This window comes from Leguminivora glycinivorella, chromosome Z (assembly GCF_023078275.1).
Source record: "Leguminivora glycinivorella isolate SPB_JAAS2020 chromosome Z, LegGlyc_1.1, whole genome shotgun sequence".
Lineage (NCBI taxonomy): Eukaryota > Metazoa > Arthropoda > Insecta > Lepidoptera > Tortricidae > Leguminivora > Leguminivora glycinivorella.
Genome location: NC_062998.1, coordinates 48,201,588 through 48,213,734, shown reverse-complemented (window position 1 = coordinate 48,213,734; position 12,147 = coordinate 48,201,588).

Here is a 12,147-nt window from a genome sequence, read left to right as displayed (position 1 = left end):
CATCTGTACATGGTTGACACGATATTATACACGATGTCAAATTTTGAGAGACAAGTTAAATAGAAGGACCTGTAACGCCCCGTAGAATGTGGCCCACTATTATATTTTTGTCAGTTCACGACCGAATTCCTACAGATACCTACGTTCCACTGCCTCGCTAAACTGATGGTTGGTACTCTGACTGCTAAGTTTCTGCGCCTATGTCAGCCCTAAGTTCGATTCGTCTTTTTTAATAGTTAAAAAAAAATATTATCAACTTGGATATTTGCATGCGATCATCAAATTCTTTATTATAATATTGAGAAGATTCCATTCAATAGACTAGACCTAATAATTATATTCAAATCTCAAATGAGTAGGTACATATTTTAACTTACCTACGTTTAATAAATGTCTCATAGGCGATTTATCTTTAATGGTGCAGTAGCCGAATGGCATTTCTGCGACGCGAAACGAAAACGAAACGCCGCCAAAGGTAGGCTGGCTCTGTCGCGCCAATACGCAAGAGCGATAGAGATAGATATCTAGTTTCGTTTCGTGAGCGTTTATGCCTTTCGGCTACGTACCCTGGATAGAATTTAAAACTTTAGATAGGTAGATGTTGAGAAAATAACTTTTGAAAAGTATAGCTAGTAGGATACCTTAATAATATCTTCCTACGTCTAATACTAAGTTACAGCGGTTTCAGGCTACTGTTCTATTTTTCACTGTCTGTCGTTCCGACGTTACGCGATTACGCGCGTCCCTACATTTGACAGTATATACGCGCTTTCAAAAACAAGCGTAACGCTCATATATACGCGCTAGTATGTGTAACCGCCCTTTAAAAACGTGCTCCTTAGAACTAAAGAGTATACCTATCTCTATTCGTTCTGAAGTATTTCTTGGCTCATTTTATTAAGTACTAGAATACGCTAAGGTGGATTATTCATGGTTTACTAAGTCATAAGTGTATGCGCTCACATTCAGGTGTGCGCACTTTCATACTAGACCATACTTAAATACTGGCTGTGAGCGATCAAAAAGTCGCCGAGCAACTTTGTCGTCCGTGGGCGCACACTCTAAATCGGTACAATAAGTACTAGATATACCTACATTTGTTTGTAAACTCCGTCACAGATACTTCACGGTGCCTAAGGAGGTCAAGAATATCAAAGAACTCGCTCGATAGCGAATTTGTTCACATTTTTTGACGACCTTTGCCGCTCCGTATGTATATGATAATAACTGTACTTTCAGCAGCAAAAGAATTGACTTCATATAAATTTGTTTACGGACTAGTACTTATCTTGCTGCTGTACATTTATTGTTCAAAATAATCTTAAGTCGTTGGTGGAAGTTTGCCTAGCAAACTATCCTTATTTATTAAGCAAAGACGAGTAAAACAAAATCCATCAATATATGGCACAGAGACGTCGCTAAATTAAAGCCATATGGATTATTATTACCATTGGCAACACTGTTAGCTGTCTGTACATTTGTAATCCTTATTACAAGGTCATAACGTCTAGCGATGGTTAGCTAAGAGTGTTGCTGTAGTACAATACAACTGTGTGTAGACATAAGTAGTCTCTATAATTGACTCGTCTCTAATATTAGATAGTCTTTCAAATACTATACAGTGATTTTCCATATTTAATAGTTATTAAGCCTTTATATATACACTTATGAAAGCCCCATGAATTAAATAATTTATAAAATATCATAATAATATTTTTATGTTAATATAAAATAATGTCTTAAAAATAAAGGATTATTCGAGTGACGCATTTTTTGCTGACTTCATTTTTAAGGCTGTCTATATAGACGTTACGGGATTCCGGCCGGAATATATATATGTGGTAACGAAAATAAAATAATGTCTGGCGCTTATTATGTACATTTCTCATCCGTCTCGGATGAATTCATTTTAATTAAATTTTATGAACATTCGCATTAATTTGCGACTAGAAAGATTATATTTCAGTAGGTACCTACTTGTTTATATTTCGGTCATAATTTAATCTGTAGTGTAGTACACCTAAAATATTATTGGTTTTGGAGTTCAACATTTTTTTAATGCATTCTTGGGGCTTTCAATGTTTTTGGCTATAAATGTTAGATTATAGTTATTCGATAGTTAAATTTTAAAACGGCCATGATGCCTGCCTCTTATTAACCATTAAACGTAAAGCTAGAAGGAAACTTGTACTTTGTGGAATACGCTGTGTAACAATCATAGGTACATAAAAAGATTGCTATCATTTTCTGTCCTAATTACACCGCAAACTGCCACTAATGCAGGGTAGTTGCAAAATAATGCGATTGTCATCGGTCGGTTGGTTGTTTTCAGGATTTACTTAAAAAACGCCAATTATTGTTTTAATATAACACACAGAGAAAGCCTCAGTCTAGATATGGGCACATTGTACATTAACTAATTAACTAATAGGTACATAATAATTAAGTTTAAACATTAAACTAACGAACCACCGTCGCTATCAGAGGGCAATTACCCTGCTAATTCGTGAATGCGAGTTACTCCTCTAGCTAGCAATAATAATAAGGATCAATTTGTCTCAATCACTTCTACCAGATAAGACTTGCCTAAAATACCAGTTCCATATAAATTTAATTCAACTTTTATAAATTTTTTCTACTCATATTTAACAAATTGCATACAAGTTTGTGGGTTTTTAGCAATGAGGAGGCGCACTCGAAGGTTATGACAGATGGCGCCACCCTTTTAGTCCATCTTATGGGCTGTTATTGCAGAATTTCGATACCTGAATCTTACCACCCAACGCTCACGAAATAAATTGATGTATGTATTGTATTGTCTGTGGCTCAGAGGCACTCAGAGCAGAGTGGCATTTGGTGGTTATCGAGTGCACAACAACATATTGAACGGAAGTTATTCCGAGAATTAATTACTGAACATCTGAGACGTGAATATCCAGAAGTAATTACAAAAATTTGAAAAGATTCTGAAAATAAGAAAAGTGACAGTGCAGTTTTAGGCAAGTCTTGAATTGAATCTAGACACCAAGTTAACATTTTTGATGTAATTATTTTGTAGCTAGGTAGCTAGTCAACAAATTATGTGTCGTTTTGTATTAGATATGCTAGGTTCTAGGCTTATATGTGCGTGCGTGCTGTTACGTTGACAACATTTTCATCTTCTAAGAAATCTAAGAAATTCTGAATTTATTGGATAAGCAACAATCTACCTATCCATTAGACTACAGTTCAGAAGACCGTGAAGTATGTACTTGTACCCAGTGTACTCCCTATCCATTTACTTATCTTATTGCAGTTACACACTTTAGCTAATTTAAATTAAGTTCTTGAAAAACCTTTTCAGTTAAGTACCTTCCTAGTTGGTCACTGTTAAGGTCACCGGCTCACCGCAGTTGCAACAACGGAATCCCGGACTGAATTTTTAAGGCTGGTGTCCACCAGGCTCGGCGAGTCGAATTTCAATATTTCGCTTTCTGTATGACACTGGTGCCTTGGAGCATGGGTCGGCCGCTAGTTTGGGACGCTACTTGCGTTGATACACTGGCGCCGTCCCATGTTCCAGTCACCAGCGTTGCTGCTGGCGCTGCGGCATCCTCAGCCGAAAGCATCAAGCGCCGCAAATATGCCGCCCTAGGAACCAGCTACATATTTGCGGCGTTTGGCGTTGAGACCTTGGGGCCATGGGGGCCCAGTGCCCGTCATTTGTATAAACATTTGTCATCTCGCCTAATAGAGACCTCAGGCAACCAGAGGGCTGGCCAGTATTTTGCGCAACGTATAAGTATCGCTATACAGCGTGGAAATGCTGCCAGCCTTCTGGGTACCTTGCCCATTGACGGCGATTTAGGCCAAATTTTTTATTTATAAGTAGGTTAGGTATTTGGTTTTAAGTAGTTTTATCATGTTTTTGTTTGTTTTTCTGTAATTAATATGAAAGTTCGAGGCATCGAATTCACCCCTTCATAGTAAATGTATGGATAAGGCCCTATTCGACGGGCTCGACTCGGCGTAAGGTACGCCACTGACAGTCTTAAAAATTCATAATCTTAAAAAAAGAATTGTATGCAATCTGTCCGTACAATCTGAAAATTCTGTCCGTTTGAAATGACAGGTTGCATACAAATCTTTTTCAAGATTATGAATTTTTAAGACTGTCTGTGGCGTGCCTAAGTAAACGCCAGTCTTTAATGGTAAGTAACAGTTCGCTGTCTCAGTGATTGTTACTTTTCTTAATTTCAGTGCTCATTGAAAAGCGAAATTTTCCTACACTTGCAAAGGAAAGCTCGAGTAAAGCTTCAAGCAACAACAAATCAAAGGCATATTATTTTGATTTTTGTTTCAGAGAATCTGTTATACATATATTTATTTTGTATGTTTGAGTAACTATATTAGGTATCCATTTTCTTGTTTAACCTTTGTAATACCTCTAGCAATTTTCTCTCGATGTAGTTAAAACGTGAGCTACTGAAACGTTAATACAAGTTAATAAGTAGATATAATTAAAGTCAAAGTTTCATATTCAAAAATTGGTTAGTGTAAAATCAAAATGTGTGCAGAGTTTCCATGCCTAAATATGTATGCAACGTGTTGTATTCTGTAACGTTGAAAAAAATATTTTGTTAATTATTGTAATTCACTATTGTCTGTTAATATTTGACATCCTAATAAACATATTCGAAATAATTCACATGTACTTTTCCATTTCCAAACAAGTGAATATTACTACGAACAACAAAGTTCGCAAAGTGCGAATGATTATGGCACGCCACAGACAGTCTTAAAAATTCATAATCTCAAAAAAGATTTGTATGCAATCTGTCAGTTCAATCTTCAGTCAAAATTCTGTCAGTTTGAACTGATAGGTTGCATACAAATCTTTTTTAAGATTATGAATTTTTAAGACTGTCTGTGGCGTTCCTAAGCCTAAAAGGCTTAGGAACGCCCGATTCTACTTATTATTCTACTCCAATTAGGTACTGCTAGGCTGTAATTGGAGTAGAATACAGTTACGCTTTAACTGGAGTAGAGTAAATCAGAGAGAAAAGTGAAAAATAAAAGAAGAAAGACAAGAACATGTTGTTAACCGCCTGGTTTTCGGTCCGGTCACTCTACTACGGGTTTTTAAAGACGTTCACCTAACGTTTCACGTCAAAATTGTATGCAATCTGACAGTTCAAACTGACACTGACAGATCTGTCAGTGTCAATTTGCATACAATTTTTTTTTAAGATTATGAATTTTTAAGACTGTCTGTGGGAAGCCTATATCTGGAATGTTTTAATGGCTTACCGGTGAAACGACAAATTATTGTTGTTCTTTATATCTTTGGTTTTTTGGAAACTTGATTTCGGTTTTTACAACCCCGGACCACACATGCCTTTCCTCTTGAAATTAATTTACCACTTTTCGACTATTTTTAAACACAGGGTCGAAAAGTGGTAAACCACTTTTTTGGCTGACTGTACACCGACACCTCTTGTGATGGCCGATGTACTCATTTGTCCCATCCGTGACTTTGTACATGAGCCGAGCCGGGGACAAAATAGGAATATACAGAGCACCAAGGTAAAGAATTATGGACTGATACTAATGAAACGCGTAATTTATAATCAGCTTTTATTCATAAGTAACAAATTGAATCTTACTCTAAGAACAGCCTGAATAATCACAATCAACAGTCTTAATGGCATCTTCGTAATACTTACGTTCCAATAATAACACAGCAGTTATCATGCGGCACTATTTTAATTATCTTACTTGCAGCTTAAACGAACAAGATTGTGAGCGTCAGAATGGCGGGTGTACATCAAGCAATCCTGGTGTGGTATACGTCAGGAGTTAGTGCTAGCAATGTGCCAAATGTGCGCCAAAATTCGAGCAATGTGCTCTTTGAACTCCAGAGATATTTAAGAAATTAATGACACCCGCCATTCTGACGTCAGGTTGGCGGGTGTACTTCCAGTTCTAGCTAATGGCTGCTTACTCGAGGGTGAAAGTACTGCCTAAAGTTAGTGCTCGCAATGTGCTTCAACATGTATGAAACACACATTAATTCAGAGAGCCGTTGAAGAGTAATATGGGATTGAATAAATATATCTATAACGCCTGCTGAAATAAAATAGCAATGTTCATTGCCTGCAATGCAGCATTAACATTCAGGCGCTTTTCACAAAAAAGTGATACTTATAGATATATTTATTCAATCCCATATTACTCTTCAACGGCTCTCTGAATTAGTATGTGTTTCATACATGTAGAAGCACATTGCGAGCACTAACCTTAGGCAATACTTTCACCCTCGAGTAAGCAGCCATTAGCTAGAACTGGAAGTACAAGATAGGAACCATCTGCAATTTCCCATCATGGCCAATGGTGTATGTATATATGTATAGTCAAGTGCAAAAATACGTATCGATTTTATCCGCTCAAAAATATGTACCGAGACCTTATTCCGCCGACATAAAGTGCTATGGGACATATTTTTGATAAGTTGTGAGCAAAATCAGCAAAAGGGAGTGTACAAGTTTCTAATGGGGTGGCAACGCGCATGTGACACTGTTTGAGTTGCAGGCGTCCATAGGTTACGGTGACCGCTTTACATCAGGCGGACCGTATACTTGTTTGCCACCGACGTTGTATAAAAAAAAAAGTTGTACGCACCCATATTTTTACACTTGACTGTACTAGAGTTAACCCCTCATATGCGGCCTGTCAATTTTGTTCATTGAAATAGTGACATTTAAAACAATAGATTAAAATTCCCATGCAAGGAACCGTGTCTTGCATACGAGGGGTTAATCCATGATAAGTTGGCAACGATTTTGCCAGCCTCACCAAATATTTTAAACGTCAAATTTCAATGAAATTATGACGTTTTAACCCTTGCGAGGCTATCAAAATCGCTGCCAATTTATGTTGGTCTGACTTTACTACAGAAATTCTCGAGGCACAGGTCAATTCACAAGAGCTGGCACGAATGGAACGAATGAATGAAAATGTGAACAAGTTTCGTTTATTCCATTCGCTTTCGTGAATGGATCTGTACTCAGTTTATTAACAGACAGAGCAAAATCTTGAAAACAATAAACTTAGTCTAAAAACAGTAAACTTAAGAAATTTACAGAAATGAGGAGGCAAACAAACATTTTGTCACGCCAGGTGGCGCTACTATCCGCTACTAACACATTAATTATTAGAAGATTTGTTTCTGACTTTGCAACACAGTAAATATGTACTCCTTAACTACATACACAGTATAAAACCAGTATATAACTCTTCTTACAAACGTACAGTCACCGGCATAAATTAAGTGATGATAATTGTACCTTGTCGCTTTTAATCGTTTGACATTTCAAACACGACGTTAAAGTGACAAGGTACAGAAATCATCACTTATTTGTGCTGGTGACTGTACGCCGTCCGTTACGTCTGTGTGCGCGCCATGGACGTACGCAACACATGTAAGCGGAGAATGACCGAGAACGAATCTTTCTCATCCGCTTACTTGTGTTGCGTACAGACACGGCGCGCACACATACACACCGCGCGGCGTACGTTTGTTACAAGAGTTACTACAGCTAGGCAAGCATGGTCGCGCGATAAATGATAAAACATCAGGCCGTCCCTATCGCACTATTAGTAAGTGCGATAGGGATAGCCAGATGTTTTATCATATATCGCGCGACCATACATGCCTGCCTGGTCTTGTACTGTGCTACGGCTGTTGTAGCGACAACTGTCCTGATCATTCAGTGTGCCTCCACATGTTTATGTTTATAATCTGTATCTTCATCTCTCTTAATAATTTGTATTACAGGCACTTATTCAGCATAAACATTTTGAAATTAAACCCTGATCATATCAGTTTCAAATTAAAACAATGATTATTATAAATTGTCTTTCACATTCTAATCTTAAGAACTATCTTAGAACTTCACTTAGTGAATTAAGATTGTAATCTTAAATTGAATAACAAATAGTATTTTAAAAATAGATAATAATTGGCACAAAAACTTTGAAATAAAGAAAACAAAACTCACTTTTGAAGTAATTAAATCAACATATCGCTTTCAATGACTCATAGACTTTACAAACCTAAAATTCTTCATGTTTAAAATTTCGATTAATCTTGAACATAAAATGAATCATCAAAATACTTAATTATAAAACGTTTTCAGTTTGCATAGTTAGTAATTCAACTTTTTAAAATCAAATTACACGTTGAATTCTTTTTTCTTATAAGTAAAGTGAAATTTTCAGTAACCAATTCAATCTACATCATTATTGGCATTCATCTGCAGCAATTCACTGACTCCTTTATTCATGAGCGAGAATATACCGAACATCTCTGTGACCCGCTGCTTGTCTTTGGAGTTCAGAGGCGCCGGGATCCTCATAGGAATGTACTTAGTTATGACAGCGCGGGCCAGTTGTATGTGATGGATGGGATGGTGACCAGATGTATGAGTCCACGGGAAGTGATGGACTAATCTTCGCAGCACCCAGGCCCTCAGTCGAGCCGGAGATGTCTTCATCCGGAGAGCTCGCTCGCACTCCCAACAGATTCTAAACAGTTCTTCACTAGGCAGGCATACTCCTTTAAGATGTTTTGAGGTTATAAACTTGTGGAACCACTGCCTCTTGTCAGTACACATCGCGTCTATGCACGTCTCACATTTGAGACTTCTTGCGAATTTTGCAGCAATCCATCCGGCTAAGTAGCCGACCATGTTCTTTCTAGTCGATAAGTCCATTTCGGTATCCATCGCTTTGGAGTAGTCGCGGACGAGCTTGGTGGCGTTGTCGTTGTGTGTAGTCTTGGGCAGTTTCCGAGGCCGGTACTGGAAGGAGTACACCTCGTCGAATTCGCGCTTGCTCGACGTACGCTCGATGACGTTCGACGGCGAATACTTATTCTTCATCGGCCAGTGCTCCAGTTTAACATTCTTATCGGAAAAGTTTGGATTTTCCTCGAGAATGTCGAATAAATAATCGTAGTACGATTGGAAAGAGTAGCCGTTGAAATCTTCGGCCTGCTGCAGGTGCTCAAAGGCTCTTAGACTCTTTACAAAATTTTCGGCGTGGTCCTTGCACAATCGATGCGGGTTCAAGCTTTCTACTCTCTGCTCCTTCTCGACTAAAGTCGTACACAGGTGCTTGAAACTCTCGATGCAGATCAGAAAGGTGATAAATCCACATGCCGGTTTGCCTTCCACGAAAGATCTGAACTTAAGTTTTTCGACCAGATTTTCTTTGTCAAAAGGCGACAGGGTATTCTCTCGATTACAGAACAGAGATATCATGTAGTCTTTCGCCGCGTTCAATTCTTGTTCGACCTCGGCCAAGTTTCTGGTGACTTTTGAGTTGAGGATGTTGTACAGGGAGTTTACAATTTCGATGTATCTTCGTGTAGGCGCGGTGTCTCGGAAGCTCGGGAACAGTTCCTCACACAGCTTAAGCGCGGGCGCCAGGCTCTCGCTCAATATCTCCGTCGTGAGACCGACTTTCGCGATGTGATTCCGCAGTTCCAAGAACTTTGGTTGCTCAAAATCTATTGTTTCATCGGAATAGAGACCTCGCAACTTCCTGATGAGACTCCAGCGTACTTTATTTCCCGCGTCGTCGTGTAGAACTCCTTTGACTTTAAGCGTATGTCGCGCGCTGCGGACCGCTAAGCAGGGATCGACCCAGACCGCTACATCACTGTCACACACCGGGTGTTTGAAGATGGTCTTCAAGTTGTTAACATCTTGGAACGAGCAGCCTAAGAATTCTGCCGGAGTGGGAGAGTCTAGAGTTACCGCAACTACATCTACCCCAGTTTCGTGGCATTGCGTTAAGCATACTCTGATCAACTCCGCTTGGGACTCTGGAGGGATGTGTTTGGCAAAAATGTAGCCGATAGGTATCTTCCAGTCTTCATCGAGGCTCACCAGGACGAAAACGAACGTCATGATGGCCTTGTCTGTGTATTCGAAATTACACCCGCCGCCGTAGTCCACTTGATCGTAGTCAAAACCGTAGTTTTTCATGAATATATCGCGCGACATCAAGACGCATGTCAGCCTTTTTTTAGCGGCTTTCTGTTTCAAAATATTGAAGGCTCTTTCGGAGAGACCTGGTTGTTCGTCCTTTTTAAGGTACCATAAGCATAATTCTTTTCGGTCAGGTAGTGGAGTATTGAAGGTCTCAACGATATATTTGTAACATGATGGTGAATAGAAATTTAGGAAGAGAGCAAACTCTTTTAACGATCTTGTGGATGTGCCGAACTTGTTTTTAGCCTTGTTATTTTTGTACTGAGCGTCTAACTCTTTCACATAAGTTTCCAGCACGTCGACGTATATGTACTCTTCGGAAATTCGCTTTTCTTTGACAACATGTTTTAGAATAAATTTGAAGCTCCTAGTTTTCTTGCCGGTGACCGGACCAGATGTCTCTGATTTTTCACCCGCCTTTTCAGATTTCTCCGCTTGTGTTTCCTCATTCTCCTGTTGTTCTTCATCTTCGATTGCCTCTTTTGGTTCTGTATCATTTTTATTCATTAGATTTTTGTTGTTTTCTTCAGTTGTTATGTTATCATCCTGTCTATTGCTATCAACAGCAGTTTCTACCAAAGATGAAATATTACAACACTTAAGACATTTCGGTACGGTAATCTCCTTTGTAACTGGTTTTTCATTGACAGTTTCATTTATTACATTTTGAGATGTCTCTGGCTGTTTTTCTTTACCTTTAGATTCCTTTTCATTACTTTCTAAAGATTTCTGTACTTCTTGCACATTATTCTCTACCTTTTCAATGTTCTCTTGTGATTCTTCTTTTTGCTTTGTTGTAACTTCACCATTAGCTGCTTTATCATCAGTTGCTTTATTTTCTTCACTTACATTATTTCCACTATTTGCAGCTGCATCTTTGGTATCTTTCGTTTCATTTTGACTTCCATTCGCGTTAGCTTCTTTCTTCTCTTTCATCCGCGCAATATTCTCCAAGAACGCCTTCCGCAAATCCTCTCCCTCGCTTTCATCTTCAGAACTCTCCGATTCTGCCTTAGGAAATTTAGGTATCAAAGATTTGATATCATCTTCGCAGATCTCAGCTTTCTCGTTATACCTTTCCTGTGTGATTATGCCCTGTTCCTTAAGCATCAGCCACACGATCATGGCCGGGGTGACTCGGTTGCCGGTGGCGGATTCCGCGTCGGATTCGGAGGCGCCCTCGTCGGAACTGCTCTCTGAGTAGTAGTCGTCGGAATCGGTGTCCATTTGGTCTTCGTCACTGACCAGGATGTCCTGAAAAATTATAAATGAAGTTTAAACACATGACATTAGTTAGTAGGTTCTCTCAAGGGGGCGAAATGACATATTTACGGAAAGAACACCCCACACTGAATATGGTACGCAGCAAAGGATTCAATGAACGAAGCCTATTTTGAGGCGCCTAAGCTAAAAACGCCGCCTGAAAAAGGCATCGTATAAACACTTACGCTGCCATTTTTGGCGGCATGTTAGCACTGGCACGGAATAGACACCTATTTTTCGGCTCAACTATATTGAACAGCTGACTGGGGTCCGTTATCTTGCTGAGCAAATTTGCTCGGGAGAGGCATACGTGCGCGCATGAGCCAGGGCCTGCTCGTCAGTGTGGCTGTGGACCCGCTAATAAACAATATACATACAATCACGCCTGTATCCCATAAAGGGGTAGGCAGAACACATGAAACTTTTTTTTTAATGCAACTCTTGGCAAATAAGGGGTTGAAAGAAAACGAAACTGTGACATTGCAGTGACAGGTTGCCAGCTTCTCGCCTACAGCGCAATTTAACCCATATCCCATAGTCGCCTTCTACGACACCCACAGGAAGAAAGGGAATGGTGAAATTCTTAACCGTCACCACACAGGCTAAACAAACAATATAAACATCATAAATAACAATGCTAATTATTTATTTTCTCAATCCCAGTCCAAGGGGAGTCAGTCCCCTTGTCACTCTCTTTAGGGATGACTTGTGACATAGAAAAATATGCTATCCTTCCCTGGGAATTGCATGTTCTCTATGGCAAATACTTACATACATAGAAAACATCCATGATGCAGGAACGAGTATCTGTGCTCATCACACAAATACTGTGGATTCAATCCCAGGA